This window comes from Catharus ustulatus, chromosome 1, assembly GCF_009819885.2.
Source record: "Catharus ustulatus isolate bCatUst1 chromosome 1, bCatUst1.pri.v2, whole genome shotgun sequence".
Classification (NCBI taxonomy): Eukaryota; Metazoa; Chordata; class Aves; order Passeriformes; family Turdidae; genus Catharus; species Catharus ustulatus.
Window position 1 is genome coordinate 161,479,722 of NC_046221.1, and position 18,449 is coordinate 161,498,170.

General features: G+C 43.2%; 1 protein-coding gene across 2 annotated transcripts in view; it reads right to left on the reverse strand.

Moving 5' to 3' along the window:
* TSNARE1 (t-SNARE domain containing 1) overlaps positions 1-18,449 on the reverse strand; it is a 460,525-nt gene that overhangs the window by 105,545 nt on the left and 336,531 nt on the right. The gene's annotated exons all lie outside the window — the stretch shown is intronic.

An 18,449-nucleotide genomic window follows, 5' to 3' on the forward strand; every position in this document is an offset into this window, starting at 1 on the left:
GGAGGACATTGTGAGCATCGATTGTAAAAGTGAGGTTGGAAAGGAAGAAGACTGGGGACAGAGAGCAGAGGAGGGAGGGATGCCAGGGAATCCTTCCTCTGCCCAGGCAAAGCTTTGGCTGCAGGGTTTGATGGCAAAGTCTCCCCGTGCACCTGGCTCTGCGTGGCAATTTGTAATAATGAGATTCATTAGCGCCGCTGGAAACGCTTCCAAAGGTTTAATCGGGGCTGCACAAATGAGTATTTACTCAGGTAGCACTTCATTAGCTGCTCCTGCCCTGCTGTGCAATATGGGATAAATTACTGCCTGGTGTCACCCCCAAACTGCCTGCCCTGCTGGCCAGCAGCGCAGGGCATTCTGCTTTACCACTCCTGGCCCAAAAAAAAATCCAAAATGTGTGCAACATTTCTAATTCCTCCAATTTATGGCACTGTGTCTGTGCCAGAGAGGGAACCAAGCCTCCTCTTCTAGGTAACAACTGGCAGGATGAGAGGAAATGGCCTCAAGTTACACCAGGGGAGGTTTGTGTTGGATATTAGGAAATATTTTTTTCCTGGAAGGGTTTGTAAAGCCCTAGAATAAACTGCCCAGGGAAATGGTAGATTCACAATCCCTGGAAGTATTGGTAAAACAGGAATGTGGCACTTGAGGACGTGGGTTGGGGGTGAACATGGTGGTGGTGCTGGGCTTGGATTTCTTCATTTTAAGGTCTTTTCCAGCCTCAAAGATTCTGCAATTCTATACTACTACTACTACTACTACTACTACTACTAATAATAATAATAATAATTTGATATACATGGCTTGAAATTTTGCCTAAGCCTCAAAAATCCATAGAGTCTACAAAACAAAAGTGCCCTTTGCAGCCTCCCCTGCTTTCACCCCTTTGGGTTTTCCCCATATTCTTTGTGGAGAATCGTCTCAACAGCACCAAGATCTCAGGTGTTCAAATGTGGAAGAAACCACAGGTCAGGCAAGGAGCTCAGAGACCCAGAGCCTGGACTTGGTCTGTTTTGGGGGACCTGGGTCACAATCCCGTTTGATGGTGGGGAACAGAAGCAGGTGACAACACCTCCTTATTTTTAAATGCTCCTCCAGTTTTAAAAGAGACCAGCCACAGCTGCTGCAGCCAAAATCGAGCTGGTTTGTACTAATGGGTTAAAACTGGATGTCAAGCCTTATATTTTTGACTTCTCTGTTGAAATGAGGCTGTTGCTGTGTGTGAGGAGCTGACACTGCAGGCTCCCAGCCTGTGAAGTGTGGCACATTCCTTGTCATTTAGATTGCAAGGCAAGGGGTGGCAAGGAGGGGTCTTTGCATCAAGATTTGGGCCAAGACAAGTAGAAACTTGAAACCTTGCAAATTGCTTTCTGTGGGATTTCTAATAACACACAGTCTTCTGCAATCACTGGAATGTGACGAGGCAAACACAGCCTTCATTATTAATTAAGCCTGTGAAAAGCAGGTGGACATTTTCAGCTAATGGTGATGCAGGGAGCAGTTTTCCCTCCCCTGATTCCACAGGGATGCCCTGGCTGAGGTGGCAGTGTCCTGGTGGACAGGCAGGCACTAGAGCTGGATTCCTCATGGGCTGCCTCCAGTAGGTTCCATGGGTAAGTTCTGTGTGCTCCAGCAACTCCTGAGTCCATTAACCTTCCTCTACATTAGGCAGGATAAGAGAGGGCTGTAAAATCCTGACGTGTATTGAGCCATTTTCCCCACAGCACCAGCTAATCACCCGTTTTAGACACAACCACTCAAGCACAGGACTCCAATATTTCCTCAGGCTCTTCCAGCCCAGTAGCAATTTTGATTTCCATTCATTAGCTGGATGAGAGAAGACCTCGGGACAGCCACAAGCTGTCACACAGCTCTTTAGGATACTTCACTTAGCTCTCAAGACCTTTATTTTTCTACTATTTGCACAGCACCTTTCAGGCTGAGTGCAGCAGTGTCTGAAAATTATTTTACAGGGAAGACATCAGAGTGGATATTGGGAAGTTAGGAAATAAGATTGAATATTAGGAATAAATTCTTTATTGTTTGGGTAATGAGGCATTGGAAGAAGTTGCCCAGGGAACCTGTGGCTGCCTCATCCCTGGAAGTGTCCAAGGCCAGGCTGGATGGGGCTGGGAGCAGCCTGGGATAGTGGAAGGTGGGCTGGAATTCCAGGGGCTGGAATGAGATGATCTTTAAAATCCCTTCCAACCCAAACCATTCTATCTGAAACACCTGGGGAGCTGGGATGATCTGAAATAGTATATTCAAAAGCCCCAAAATAGGAAAGTGGCCAAGCACTTTTAAAAGCTATAGGAAGCTGGATTTCCTTAGTACCTTTTAAATTCATACTCCTCTGGCTTCAAATTTTTTTTCCAAGCAGAGCACCATGAAGCACAAGCCTTCCAAACAGAAATCATGAAAACACATAGCAAAATAAGTTAATTATTTAATTATTTTCTTTTAAAAAGGCAGATATGGCAGTAAAAAGTCATGTAACCATGGCCAAGATGAACACCATCAGAGGAGGCTTTCAGGGTTATTTTCCATGCTGTGGGTGTGAAATTCCAGAAAATCCTTAACTAGCAGCATATCATGCCACTGTCCCAGATTCTCACCTTGCAGAATAAATCAGAGAAGTTCCAGTGCAGGCCACTGACATCAGCAATATTGAATCACACCACAGAGAAATCCAGGATGCCGACAGATGGAAAATATGTGTAATAAATATTCATAACCAATCACTGGGAATTCTCCCAAGCTTTGACCAGAACAGTAGCATCCTTGACTTGACTGAGAAAACCACTTGATCATCACTTCCAACCCAGAGAAGCTGCCACAATCACCTAACACCTCTCAAGGGGTTCCCAGGGGTCTTTATAGCCCATGTCTGCCTCAAAACTGTAAATATCCAAGGATTTAGCAACCTGAAGAAGCAGAGCTCCATTCCATGAATGCCTTCCTATATCTGGAAAGTAATTTTCTTCTCATCCATCTCTTCCTCATCTTACAAATGTATTTCCCAAGACTCCTCACTCAGCCAGAGCACTGCTCCTTGCACAGACTTTTATGCAAATTATTTTGTTTATTTTTATGATATATGCAAATGAAGTCTTTACTCTGAGCATTCTTTATGGTGCTATAAACATAAGAACAGATCTTGAATTAGCCCTTTTCATTGTCAGAGTGGCATTAAAAACAGCTGAGGGATTCAGAGGCTTAAATGTGTAAGCAGTTGGGTATAAAACAACTTTTATATCTTGTAAAAATTAAGAGTCTGGGCTGAGGTATTTGATGATTAAAACAGGTTCTCTAAGAAGTTAGAAAAAACACTTTTTTCAGAGCTAATTTGAGATCAAGACAAAACACGTGTGAATGAAGCAACCTGTGGTTTAACAACCTCTGTCCTTTTAGTATTCCTTTTCCTATATTAACTGGTAAACTTCTAATGGGACCTAAAGATGGCAATTCCAGCAGGAACTGGATAAACAGGATGATGCTCTGTCACTTTTTTCCTACCTTATACACTCCATTCTCTGCATTTTCACATTGTACCAAACAGCCCACACTAAAAATAGGTTTACTTGGCAAAATAGATCATCAGACAAGCTCCACTTTTACACAGCTGGGACAAAAGGAGGTGCACAGGTAGGGAGGAATCAGAGATAGGAATAACAGGAGCAGATGAGGGAAGATCAGAGGCCAAGGACTGCTGGGCAGCTCTGAGCCAAACATTTGGCTTTGCCTCTAATTTTGTGTAATTTGGGCTGCTGCTCTAATACATTTCCCTCCTTAATCTGACTGTCCTGTTCATGGGAAAAAGGAAACCATATCCCAGCCTTTTCCCACAGAGAAGGATGTAAATTCCTGCCTTTGGGATGGTGAGGCAATCAGGAGAACACTCCCACCTTGCAGGTGATCAGGACAAAGATTCTTTCCTGCAGATATTCTGCACTTAACAAACACCTCTGGTGAATGAAGGGAAAAGGTGTAGGAGATGCTGGACTTGCACAGTTATTCCCCATGGTTAAACAGAATCTCTAAAATTATAGATATGGATACATATTTTCTCTTACTCTACTGATTTACAGTAGAATGTAGAAATTTAAAAGTTATTTTATTCAAATCTTCCCCTCCTTTCAAAGAGCCAAAAGAACACTGCTGATTCCTGTCCCGGGGCAGGGGGTTGGGACTGGGTGATGTTTAAGATCCTTTCCAGCACAAACCATTCTGTGATTCTATGATTCCATATTTCCATAATATCAGCATTCTGAACTCTGCTAACACAGAAAAACAAGAAATTCACAGCTCTATTTTTTTTTTGAGGAAGCCCAAGTCTATCATATTTTTGTATCAATGTGTTTTGATCAACACAATTAAAAAAAACCCACAATATGTAGCAAGGAATAGGAGAGACAAAGGGAATTTTCTTCTATAAACTTTGTTCTCAAATTGTTTGAGTAGCCAGAAAGGCTCTGTGAAGATAGAATTCACAATCTGTGCTTAGGATTTAACTGCACATTCCAGCTGGGATAAAACTGATGCTGGAACTGGGAAGCTGCTGTGGGAACAGGTTTAACACAGAGTAAGAGGGAAGGTACAGAGGAGGATGGATGAAGGAAAAGATTTGAAGAGCTGAAGTGTTTAGGTATGAAAATATCCACGTTGACATGGTGCCAGTGGTTCCTATGCCACTTGCAAGGAGTGAATATAACCCAAAGCTCCTGGGAGGAGAATCCACCTCCCTGCCAGGTGTGCAGCTGGCAGGAATTTGCCTTTACATGCTGATAAAGTCAGTTTGAATACAGTGAGAATGCAGGCTTATGCACACAGCAATTCCAGACCTTTCTGTACCAGAATGTCATTTCTGCTTCCACTGGACCATGGAATTCTTGGAAACCTTGACTTTCTTTGCAGCAGCCCACAATGCTGAACAGAGCTTAGCACACTCCTGCTCATCTTCCAAAAAACATCCTTTGCATGGACAGCACTGGGAGTTTATGAAGATTAATTTAGAGTTGACTGCATAACCAGTTCCTGTCTCCAGCTCTCCTAACCCAGAAGAAGAGATTAACACATCTTTTCTCACAGAGTGGTTGCTTCTGAGGCCAGTTCTAGCCCAGGTCTCTTGGGAAGGCTCTGTTCATTTTCTCGCTGCTGGAGAACAAGATCCTCCACTGTGCTCACATCTACACTGCACCACCTACAACACAGGACAGAAATCCTAAAGCTCTGAAGAGTGAAAAAGTCAAAGATCTTCTGGGAGGAGTCTCATGGAGGAAAGAGAAGCTCAAGGAAGTTGATGAGTATTCAAGAAATCCTTTTTTCAAGTTCCAGAGAGCTTCCATCCCAGTAAATAAAAAGTTAGATTATAAAAATGCTGTTTTATTGATGGAGAATAAAAACTCAGTGAGACAAAACATCCTATTCAATATTTTTTTATGTCAAGAACAGACCTGAACTCAGATCCAAATTTTGTTTTTGTAGTGAGGAAGAAACTCCCTTCCCTAGACCTCCACCTCCTCTGCAATGAAAACAAAACCAACCAAACAATTCAGCCTAAGGTTTCCTCACAGCCAGACAAAAGTTACTGTGGAAAACAAGAGTGAAGAGTTTGCCTGCTGAGCTGTATCTCTGTGCTTGCAGTACAGATGCCTGCAGTAACCTCTGTGGGACTCTAAATTCTTCCATTCAGAGTCCAAATATGGGTATTTCCATGAATATATCTGTCACATCCACAATGGCAGTTGCAAAAGAAAAGAAAATCCTATTGTGCAGAACGCATGGAAATGAGAATAACAGTGAAAGTGGCACCATTATAGCATTTAATGAGATGCCCTCACCTGGAATATTGTGCTCAAGTTTCACTGTACTGCCTCAAAATTGAAATGAAATTAAATGAAATGAAGTGCCATGAAATAAAACACAGTAGGAAGAAAGGGAGGAGGAGGTGGAAAGAGGTAAAGAAAATGATCAGAAGCTGGAAGAACTTGTGGGAGAGGAGAGGAGAGGAGAGGAGAGGAGAGGAGAGGAGAGGAGAGGAGAGGAGAGGAGAGGAGAGGAGAGGAGAGGAGAGGAGAGGAGAGGAGAGGAGAGGAGAGGAGAGGAGAGGAGAGGAGAGGAGAGGAGAGGAGAGGAGAGGAGAGGAGAGGAGAGGAGAGGAGAGGAGAGGAGAGGAGAGGAGAGGAGAGGAGAGGAGAGGAGAGGAGAGGAGAGGAGAGGAGAGGAGAGGAGAGGAGAGGAGAGGAGAGGAGAGGAGAGGAGAGGAGAGGAGAGGAGAGGAGAGGAGAGGAGAGGAGAGGAGAGGAGAGGAGAGGAGAGGAGAGGAGAGGAGAGGAGAGGAGAGGAGAGGAGAGGAGAGGAGAGGAGAGGAGAGGAGAGGAGAGGAGAGGAGAGGATTCATTATTTGGGGAAACAGCACTGCAGAATTGTGATTGGTACAAGGAAATCCAGGCAAACAAGAGAGGAAAGAATAGGGGGAAAGGGAATCTGGGAAAACTGAGACAGCCCAGACCTGTGAGAATAGAACAGGAGACAGAAAAGAAGTGATAAGCACTTTGTGGCATAGATTACTGAATAGATTTCCTAAATTACAATTTATGCTTTTGTTTTGTAAAGGTTGGAAAACCTCATCTCTCTGCATCTCAAATAAGCAGGTGAGGCAGATGGAAGTTGTTTTACAAGTGTGAATTCTTCTTGTAAGAAAAGCCAAATGAAATTAATGAAATGAAATTAATGAAATGAAATGAGATTAACAGCAGGGAAGAGATGCATCTATCTCATGTACATGGTTACATGGTTCACATCTATCAGAAATAAATTTTTATTACAAATAATAATAATACAGCAGCATGAGGCACATAATTAGCTCTTCTGGCAACAAAAAAATCCCAAGTTTCCTACTAGGCCTCCATAAGTATCAGAAAAAACCTGTCTTCCTAAGCCATCCAACCAAGTTTTATCCTTTGCTAGTGCAGCCTTTTACAGCATTTCAGCATTTAAACCAAGAACCTCAAACAGTGCAGATCATCTCATCCCAGAACACCCAGTAAAGCCTTTAAAGTCTTCAGCCAGGATCTAGAGCAAGCTGCTGGGTACAGAGGACCAGGGCATCTGATGCATCACTGAGGATTTTGGGGGGGTTGAATAATTCCTGGGTTTGCAGAAAACCATCAGATCAGAAGTGAACACCTCACCCTAAATACACACTGAATTATAAGGCTTTGGTGCTGGGAACATATATGGGATGTGGAAAAACAGGCTCCTTTTTTGTGTTTCCACGTTCTCACTGCTCCTGTCACCACTGCTCAACGTGCTGTGATCATGTTGTGATCACCCCTTGGAAAGAGGTTAGGCTTGAATCTTCCCTTCAAACCCCTTTCCCCAGGCTGGACTCAGTGGACTGGAGCTGGGAGAAAGGCACTGGGAGTTGAATAAACTCTTCTGCCACAGGATTATCTTCTGTTTATATTTACACTGCTGCAGAATGTCTGCTCTGACTACAAAGGGCAGAGCAGCTTTGTCTACCTTATCCTGGATTGGCTCCTCTGGAATGGATCAGGCAGGTCCTTGGTCCAACTGAGATGCCTCCACAGCTCCAAGATATGGAATCACAGAATCATTAAGGTTAGAAAAGAATTCCAACATCACCAAGGCCAGTCATTAACCCAGCACTGCCATTAAAATGTGGTGGACAAGTACCCAAGTACCACATGTACATATGGACAGGCCTTCTGAGCACTCCAAAGGAGGGTGGGCAGCCTGTTCTGATGCTTGTCCACCCTTCTGGTGAAGAAATTTTTCCTAATGTCCAATATAAACCTCCCCTGGTGCAACTCCCTTATTACCTGGGAGAAGAGATTGATCCCACCTGGCTGCTGTCAGGTAGTTTTGGAGAGTGGGAAGGTGACCCCTGAGCCTCCTCTTCTCCAGGCTGAGCTCCCCCAGCTTCTCTTCATCAGTCTTGTGCTCCAGCCCCTTCCCCAGCTCCCCTGTCCTTCCCTGGACCAGCTCCAGAACCTCAAGGTCTTTGTTGTTGTGACGGGTCCAAAACTCATCCCAGGTTTTAAGGTGGGGCCTCATCAGTGGCAAGTACAGTGGAAAATAATTATCAAGTTTTATGGTTAGGGTTTTTGTTGTCTTTTTTTGTTTGTTTGTTTGTTTGTTTGTTTTGGGGTTTTGTGGATTTTTTTGGTGGTGGTTTGTTGTTGTGTTTTTGTTTTGGTTTTTTGTCCATGTTAAAGCTGGCTGAAACACTCGACAGCTTCACTGCTACTCACAATGGCTGGGTTTTATGGCATGATTGCATGAGGATATTGGAGGCTCATACTGGAAGTCTAGTGAATTATTGGAGTGCTCTGGATGGGGCAAGAAGCTAAAGCTGGTGTGTTTCCATTCACACAGAGAGGATTCATCCCACAGTCATCCAGGTTTCTCTTTGGTGTGGACTATTTGATTCACACAAACAGAAAAAATGAACCCAGAGAATTAATATTTATGTAATGTGGCTGACCAGAGGACCAGGGTGTGGGAGTTATTTGACAGTGTAGATCCATCCTCTGCAGTGGCCTTTGTTTATTCCCCCATCCTTTATCTCATACTGATGCTTACAACTTGAGGTTCCTGAAGCAGGAACAAATTCTCCCCATGGATTTGGGTAATGCCTGGTATGAGAGGTCTGTGATCTCAGCAGAAAATTACTGTCGTATCAATACCAACATTCCATCTTGTAGATGGAAGAATCTCACAGGACTTTATAATTTAAGTGATTTACATAGGCTGGGAGTGCTCTGTCTGCTCCTGAAATGCTGCAGTCTCTGGGGGAGAAGGTTTTGGCCTATAAAGAATATACAGACTGTTCATGAGGGAATTGGGATTGAGTAGTGATCTCTCTCTCAGAAACTTGTTCCTCAACTGCTTGCACTTAAAGGAATTTAAAATGCAGCCCATAAAATAGATGTTAAGTAAGGAAACCAGCAGTCTGCAGAATAGGTTGTACACATTCTACAAAAAGCTATTGAGGGAGAAATATTGTCATAAATTGTGTAAAGCTCAGGGTGTTAAGTCAGAAGCAGTTCGAAGGAAAGTCATTTTGGGTCTTGTACCACGCTCAGCAGGTTGTACAAAGTCTGCAACAGCAGCTCCTGGTGTTTTCCTCTGCCTCAGCCATTCCCCAGGAGATGCACCCCTGTGGGGAGAAATTCCTGCACAGAGAGGTCGAGGGCTGCCCGTCCCTGGAATGTTCAAGGCCAGGTTGGATGAGGCTTTGAGCAGCTTGGTCCAATGGGAGGTGTCCCTGACGTGGCAGAGGGCTGTAGCTGAATAAACCTTAAGGTCCTTTCCAATGCAAACCACTTTGAGATTCCACAATTCTGTGAAATTTGGCCCAGGTTGAACAGACTGAGCATCCGTATTGTGCCCATTGATTACACAGCATTTTTGGGATCACTTTTTGGCCTCCTTCCTCACAAGTTGCTGAGGTTTGGACCTGAAACCTCTTACTCTTGGCCCTTCTTCTCTTTGTTCACCTAATGGCCACCAACTTCATGGCTGCTTGTTTTTAGGTGCCCAGCAACAGAGCACCTGGCAGGAGTGCCAGCATCCATCCCTTCCCAAGGATGCAGTAGCTTTTCACCAGATGGTTTGGTTTAGACCATTTTGGGCATCAAAGCAGGACTTCCACAGCTTCTAAGACACATATTTTGCACACATAGGTAAAGATAAATTAATAAAACACCTGGCTTCAACTGGCTTGAAAATTTACCAGCTCAGCCTCCAACTGGATTTGCTCCTCTGTGCTGTATTGATGATAAGGAAAAAATATTTAGAGTAATTTGCAGTTAAAAGGTAGGGAGCTTAGCAAGCTCAGAGCTTTCTGAATACAGAGAGAATTGATTTTTCCCAGAAATAGCTGATGGGGAATTTCTCTGCCATTTATACAGCTCTAGGTGCCAGATGACTCCTTCTAGCTCAACGTAGGAAATGTGCTAAGGAAAGAACGAAGTGTGACAAAAGAGAGCCCTGCTGTTCTTCCAGCAGTGTCAGCATCTCTGTGAGTGCAGCAACCATCATTTTAGGGCTCATCCCCATTTTTCCTGCCATTGTCCATACTGCTAGGTTCACTCCCAGACCACAAGCAACCCACTGGTGAGATTCCAGGTGATTGTTTGGATTTGTCTGCCCTTTACAGAGAGTAGGGATGGGCATCACACTGGGAATTGCTTCCTAAAGAAAGTAATAAAAAGAAACATAGGAAAGTGCTTTGGGAGGGTTTCATACCAAGGAAAGGTTATGTTGACAGAGGAGCTTCTGCCAGATTCTGGAATGTCACCTTCCGTGAGTGCTGAGGACATTATGGACTCAGTGTGCTATTTTTGGAGGCCAGAAGCAAGCAATGAATCTAAGTTAAATGAAAATGGATTTTTCTTCTGATTTTTCTTCAAGAGAAAGGCACTTACAAATAAAACCTAAATAAATAAATAATAAAATAATAAAACCTAATTTCGCAGTCACCTAATTTTTAGTCACCATCATTTTTGAGTTCCCTCATGAGATAAAAACTGGGTCTGCTGGGAAGGAAGGCTGCTAGGAAGTTTTCTTGCCCTTTTGTGAGAGTAAGTTTTTACCCTGAATTACCACCCAAACACCATTTGCATTTTACCATACTCCTCACTCACATCTTTTTTGTTTTTCCTTTAGCTGACAGATCAATACAGAGAATTCAGAAGCTGATAAAAAAAAACAACCCAAAAAAAAAAAACCAAAACAGAAAAACAAACAAACGAAAAAACACAACAAAAAACATGTGCAAGCAGGATTCTGAATCATAATGTATAAGACATGTGTTTGGCCCCTGAGCAGCAGACAGTGAGGATATAATTGGCAGGTTTTTTCCTTCTTCATGCACTCTAACTTTGCCAAGAGCAAGCTGACAGGGAAGCTGAGAGAACAGCAGAAAATTCTCAGGTTTCAGAGGAAACGATGGCCTGCAGCTTAGCCCCAGCTTACAGGGAGTGGGTAAGTGGAGTGTTAGTTAAATGTGGAGCAGAATTCCTCTTCCTTGGGACTGCTGCAGGGAATTAAATGTGAGTTTCACCTTGTCTCTGAGCCATGAGTGTACAAATCTGAGACCCACAGGAGAATGATCAAGGGAATTCCTCTGGAAAGGATGGGGGATGCACAGAATGAGGATATCACTCAAGGCCAGTATCAGATCCAGAGAATCACAAAATGGTTTGAGTTGGAAGGGACCTTAAAAGATCATCTCATTCCACCTCCTGCCATGGGCAGGGAACCTTCCACCACCCCAGGTTGCTCCAAGCCCCATCCAACCTGGCATTGAACACTTCCAGAGATGGGACATGCAAAACCTCTCTGGGCAACCTGTACCAGGGCATCACCAACCTCACAGGGAAGAATTTATTCCTAATATCCCATCCAAACCTGCTCTTTGTCAGTTTGAAGTAATTTGCCTGTGTCCTGTCCCTCCATCCCTTGTCCCCAGTCCCTCTCCAGCTCTCCTGGAGCCCCTTTGGGCACTGGAAGGGGCTCTGAGCTCTCCCTGGACCCTTCTCCAGGCTGGACAATCTCATTTCTCTCAGCCTGTCTCCATAGAAGAGATGCTCCACTCCTCTTCTGTGGCATAGTTCCTAGCCAGACAATTTGTTAATTAGCCCTGTAACTTTCCTAATGCAATTCCCCAGCACAGGAATCAGTGCTGAGACAATTAATGACAGGACAGTGGAGGAGGACAACACTGGACAAACGTCTGTACCATCACATCTTTTATCTGTGCTAAGCCCAAAATTCTCCTAACATATCCCATAAGCAAGAAAAAAAATCAGTCATAACATCCTGCTCTAAGATTTAACCCATAAATTCCTCATGTTTCTTTACATTAATGACATTTTCCACACAGGAACTGGATCTGATTGCATTGATGTCGGGAGAAAGTGTTCCAATTAACTCTATAAAAGTCACCACTGCTTCTGAAAGCCTGGAAGGAGCAATATCACTCTCAAAAAGTAGAGCTGTGAAGTCTTACAGCTGCTCTGTGTCTTGGGAGATTTGGACAAGGCTGTTTGTTCCAACAAAGCCAAGTTCAAACCCCGTGAGAGTTGTTTTGATGATTGTGTGTTTCATTTTGAGTGTGTGAGTGTTTTTACACCACCCATGGCTGGGCCAGACCAGGAGAACAAAGGCCATGACCAATTTCTACGAATAAAACAGGAGAACCAGCATCAGGGAGGGAAACAAGCTGCTTAAAACAACTCAAAAAGTTGTCACAAGGAGAAATTTTTGCAAACTAGCCACAAAGACATGGAGACTGGAAATTAGAAGGCTGTCAACATAAGAGTTGTGAAACTCTGGAACAGCCAGAGTGGGAAGTGATGTGGGAAGGAACAAACTGATAGGTACCAAGATAGAAACTGATGCATTTATATTTTTAAATAATGAATAAATAATGCTGGTTGCATGCACTAAGTATCAGCCAGCTCTCCTCTCCCTGTTAGCACACAAACTTTGGGGACTCAAGGACAGTTTCATGTTTTAAATTGCTGTATTTTCCAGTTTTTTCTCTTTCAGAGAATCAATAAATAAATACTCACATAAATTATAAATCTGAGCTGGAGGAAACAAAACAAAAATAATGAAAGCACCCAGAAAAACCAGAGAATGAACCATCCTCCAACCCCAGAAGAATTAGGAGCTCAGCTGCAAAGAAAGGCACCAAGCACAGGGACTGCATGTCCCTGAAGCCCTGACTGTGAATGTTTCATCTGTCCTTACAAGCAGGAGCTGAGAACATTTAACAAACTACACAGTGTTCACAGATCAGACCCAGTGACATGTGACTGACATGTGAGAAATACTTGGTTCTGTTGGGAAAACACTGAGAAACTGAGATTCTTTCTTCCTGCTTTTTACTTCAGAAGAAAGGTTTTAAAAACCATCCAGGCAAGCTCCACAAAAAGGAGTTTTATTAGAAGAAGACTGACCCACTTAGGTTTATTTTTAATAGATCTGGAAGACCTGAGATATTTCAGAGACTAGAAAAATAAAAGTAAATAGCACAACCTCGTTTTACTCTGTAAATGGTGTAACGAGAGAAATACAAAAAAAAAAAAAAAAAAGGCAAAAGAAAAGAAAAACTGGAGAGTGGGTGGGAAAAATTAGCAAATATTATTTTATTATTGTAGAGCTGAAGAGAAAGATTTAACGAGACAGAGATAAATTGATTTTTTAGGATGACTTTCTCTTTTATACAAAATAAAATGAGAACAGGTTAATGCCTGGGAGTGTGTCAGAATATTGTGCCACACTAGTTATTAGGGCATCTGGAGCTGAATTCAGGCCTGTTCCAGTGATTTACAGCCCTTGCCATAAAGAAACTTCTCCTAATATCTAGCCCAAACTTCTCCAGTGCAACTTGAGGACATCTCCTCACATCCTGTCATTTGTAATTTGGGTGAAGAGACCAACTCCCACCTGGCTTCAATTTTATTTCATGTATTTCTAAGTAGCAATAGGGTCTCCCCTCAGCCTTTTTTTCTCCAGTGGAGGCTACTAAACTTTCTTCCTAAGATTTTATTCCCCTGGTTGCAAGCACAGAGCAATGTCCACGTCTCGAGGAAAACTTGGCAGTGTTTGTTTCTGCAGAAAAGTGCAGAACTAGAGCCATTTATGGTCAAAAATAGTGGAGAAGTGGGGAGAAAAGAGCCAAAAAGTTCCTGCCCAGTGATGGGGAAGTGTCAGATAATTTTGAATTACCTGACAGGAGGTTGTGGTGAGGTGGGGATAGGACTCTTCTTCCAGGCAACTTGTCATAGGACAAAGGGAAACAGCCTCAAGTTGCACCAAGAGAGGTTCAGGTCAAATATATAAGAAAAAATTCTTTGTTGAAAGAGTGGGTAAGGATTGGAACAGGCTCTCCTGGGGAGTGCTGGAGTCACCATCCCTGGAAGTGTTCTAAAAAGTACTAGACATGGAACTTTGGGGTATGGTTTAGTTGGTGTGGTGGTGTTTGGTGAGAGGTTGGACTTGATGATCTTGGAGGTCTTTTCCAACCTCAATAATTTTGTGATTATAAGACAGAGCTTCCAGATCCCATCGCTGGCTCCTTGCTGATTCCTCCTGTGACTGAGACAATATTTGTGGCAAAACTGGTATCCAAGTGCAAGGAAATCTTCCATCAAATGTCCTCCCTCTCTCCCTCCTTTAGAGGGGGTGATAAACACATCTCAGTCTTTACCTTTTACACCTGCATTTCATTGCTAAAATTGCTGCTGGTTCTCTATAGGTTCCCTTTGTTTCAGAGTAATTACACATTGTACACAACAGCAGAAAGAAAAAAATTAAAAAGCAAGAGGAGGCTGCAAGAGAAACTCTGCCACATTTATCGTCATTTCATGGGATCCTAACCAAAAAAAGAGACTTCACAAAGCTATTAATTTGCTCAATTATGGCTGATAGATGTTGGCTCTTTCATTCCTGGGAATCCATCTCTTTCCTCCAAGCTTGTCAACGAGTCCCTCAGTGACACTACAACCTTCACCAGCGACAGATCTCGGGGCTTCATTATGGAAGATTTTTACATTGTTCAGTGATTTGTGTGTCAGTAGGTGCTACACACTCACAAATCTGCATGCAGAGACAAGAGAAAGAAAGACAAAGTGACAGTTTGGTCTCTTCAGCATTTTCTGCCGTGGAGTAATGGAAAATGTTATTCAATCTTCACAAAAGGAGAGGTTTGGTAACACAGCCTGTCCTCAGCAGCTCAGCCCAATCAGATCCAAAGTGCTCATTAGCTGATGTGCTCCATGACAAATTGCCTGCCTTCCATGATATGCAGAACCTCTCATACCAATTGCACCCATGAAATGGTCTAAAGTTAAATAAGATGGTTACAGCTACATTATAAGTGAGGGAAGGAGAAATTAACAGGCAGAGCCAGGGAGAGATGAGCTGCTTTCAACTTATGTTGGAAATGAGTCAGAACAAATGGGACACAAGGATAAAGTCAGAGCTGTAGGGAAGACACCAGCAGCAGAAACAGCCCAGGAAATGCCTGCTAATAATGAGAGGCTGATCTGCCTCCATGGTGGGTTTTATAACACAGAAAGGTCATTTTAAAGGTGTTATGAACCAGGGTGTTAAGAGGAAATATCTAAGACAGAAGAGAGTGTAGACTTTGTCTTTTAAATATGTAAAACGTTGCAATAGCATCTCTGCTTACCCCTCAAGAACTGCAACAGCAAAAGATGGTGATAGCAGTAATGAAGACCAGAGGAGAACTAATTGAATTCAATTTATTATTATTACTCTCTATTTCTCTGTGTTCCATGCTGATTATTTCATATCTGTTTCATAACTGGGCTCCTCCTGCTGTGCTGCTCCTGAAGCTGCACTGAACAAGCATTTGGAGTTTCCAGGATGCACCAGGTAAAACCACTTTGTTTGGGGTAAACATTCAGATTGGAAATTAAATCCACAGGGAACTTCCCAAATCCTAAATGACTGTTGAAATTTGAAGGAAGTAAATTCTAAAGTCTCTAGTTGGGGCACACAGCTGAGGATAAAGGTGAGTTTGTATTGCAAAGGAGGTGGAGGGTATTTGATGATCTCACACTGGAGGGGTTGAAGCCTGTCCTACAGAGGTCCCAACAGATGCTATCAGTCCTTAGTGCAGAAATCAGTGAGGTCCTGGGGCATTGCACAGCACACAGGTAGGGCCAGAAGGAGAAACTGCTTACCCCTGGTGAAAATCTTCTAATCTGGAGAATAATAGTGAAGTTGGAAGAAAAATAGGATGAATCAAATTCACATAGAAAGAAAATGGCTAAAGTATGCCTTGAGAGTTCACTGCCACACCTAGCTTTTGTTTATTTTCCCTTTTCTTTCATTTTTTTTTAAATTTTATTCAGCAAAATTCTTATACGAAGGAGAAGTACTCCACTGGATTCAATAAATCTGCTCCACTTTATCCAAGCTACGATTCAGTCTGACTTTCTGCTATGACCTACCATTATCTTTCTACTTCACTACTCTTTATTACTTGATTCATTCCCCGTAGACACCAGCACAGAAGTTCTTAAGGAAGGAGGTGAGTGTGATTTATGCAGCAAGTTGATGTATGGGTTCACAGCAGGGGTGGGATTAATTTAATTTCACTTTGAGGATCTGATACAGGTGTCCCACCTGAGTCTCTTGTCTCCCACTGAAGACACTGGAGGTATGAAAAATGCAGTTAGTGGAGTTCAGTGTGAGTCATTTGGCCAAATCTGGGTGCCTATTTTGGGATGGGAAATCACACCCTAAGCTCCATTGACTCTGCTGACTCACCCTCCATTGACTGTGAGCAGAATCCAGGGCAACTTGCCCAGATATTGCCACCCACACTGCAGATAATCACAGTTGATGAGACAGCTCCCACCAAATGAGCTCCAGGTGAAGAGCAGGACCTGCAAGGTGTCAGGTGAAGGTGCTACCTGGGGCAGAGGGACAAAAGTGGTTCTTCTGCAGGGAACAGGGAGTGGGATAGCCAGAAGTTTTGTTGGCTTGAGAGTGAAAAGGAAGGGATGGAAGAGATTTAGCTGTTAAGTATTTCTGCAATATGCTGATCATCAAGAGGCTGATTTTCAGAACTGCTGAGCAGCCATGACGCCCACTGAAGACAATGGGAGCTCAGCACTTCCGAAAATCAGGCTCTTGATGCTTACATTGAATGTAATCTTTAATATTTAAAGGAATAAAAGGGTCTGGGGGACGAGCATGCAGGAAAGTGAATGAGCTTCCTCCTCAGATGCTTTGCAAAGCCCTTTCCATCATTATTATTAATGCTTGCAGACATTATGTTCTAAGGAACACTACAGCTGGAGCATTACGTGGGAAGGAAGATTACAGAAGGTTGGGCAAACTGGCTGCTGTGTTCCAAAGGCTGATCCAAAGATTGATCAAGTCTAAAAGAAAACACTTACAGAGTGACAGTCAGGAGAGAGGTTTAATGTGGTTGGAAAGGGGTTCCCAGTGGTCCCTCTGTCAAGGCACTGTCCCCTCAGAGTGAAGCTGTGGCACTTGGCTGAGCTGATGTAAAACCATATCTCTCAAGAAATTTGTGTTTTGCTCCTTAACTCCTGTCCCTCCTCACCCCCACAAAGCTCCAGTGTGTGCCAGCTCCTGTCCTGGACTGAGAACCGCAACTCCTTTCTGCTTTTGAGGAATTTCCCTGCTTGGTAAATAAGCTCAGCTGGTTCTCTACAGCTCTGGGCAGACACCAGAGCCAGTACAAAGCAAGGCACGAGATTTTGGGAAAAGGAAAATGTGTCCTTATCCTTTTACAGATGGTAACGTGGTCACCTTGAGGAATTTTATCATGTGAACTACACCTTGCTGTGCTTACCTGGAAGGAGGCTGGAGTGAGGGGAGAGTTGTTCTCTTCTGAAATGTCTCAGATGAAAGAGGAAATGGTCTTAAATTGTGACAGGGGAAGTTTAGATTAATTTGAATTTTTTCCACTGAGAGAGTGATTGGGCATTGGAATCAGCTGCTGAGGGAGGTGGTGGAATCACTCCCTCTGGAAATATTCAAGAGGTGTCAGGATGTGGTTGGGGGTAGAATTTAGGGCTGATTATGGTGGTGCCACACTGGTGATGGTTGGACTCAGTGACCTTGAAGGTCTCTTCCAGCCTTGATGATTCTGTAATGTGCACATGCTCTGAAAGAATTTATGAAATCACCACATGGTGGTGGGGAAAACAATAAATTTCTTTCTACTTTCCTGTAAAAAAATCACCTGGGTTATTTTCCCAGCATGGTTTTTGGTGTAACCAAAGCACAACTGCAGCACAATAGGGAAGAGACCACTTTGCCACTCAATTGCTTATTTCAGAGACCAGGAGTACACAGGAGCCCTGGTCAGTCCCATTTCCAAAGAGAGAAAGCAGCTCCTGAGCTTCAGCTCTACCATCAGTGATGATTAGTAAGGGTGCAAAGATAGCTGAGGTACTCCAGGGACGTTTTGCTTATCTTGGCAGGGATGGAAACCTGTGAGTAGATGCTGACAGAGTTATTGCTACCACAGGAGACTGGATGGAGGTTGTGTCACAGGAAGAGTGGGTTTGAAGTATTTCATGATGGCAGAGATGTTTGAATCAGTTGAGTCTTGAAGAGTTTGCAGGAAATCAGCTAAAGCAAACTGAGTCATTAGTGATTATCTTCAAGAGTTTGTGGAGGATTCAGAAGTACCAGAGGGACAAATATAGAACCTGCCTGTAAAAAACAGAGTTGATGACTGAGAAATTAGACTGCTAGGCCTAACTTCAATTTGTGGGCAGATGCAAGAAGAAATTAATAAGCAATCATCTGCACATACTGAGAAGATAATCACCTTCTTAAAGACAAATAAATAAAATGCAAATGTACTTTAGGAAATAATTCCAAATAACCTAATTTAA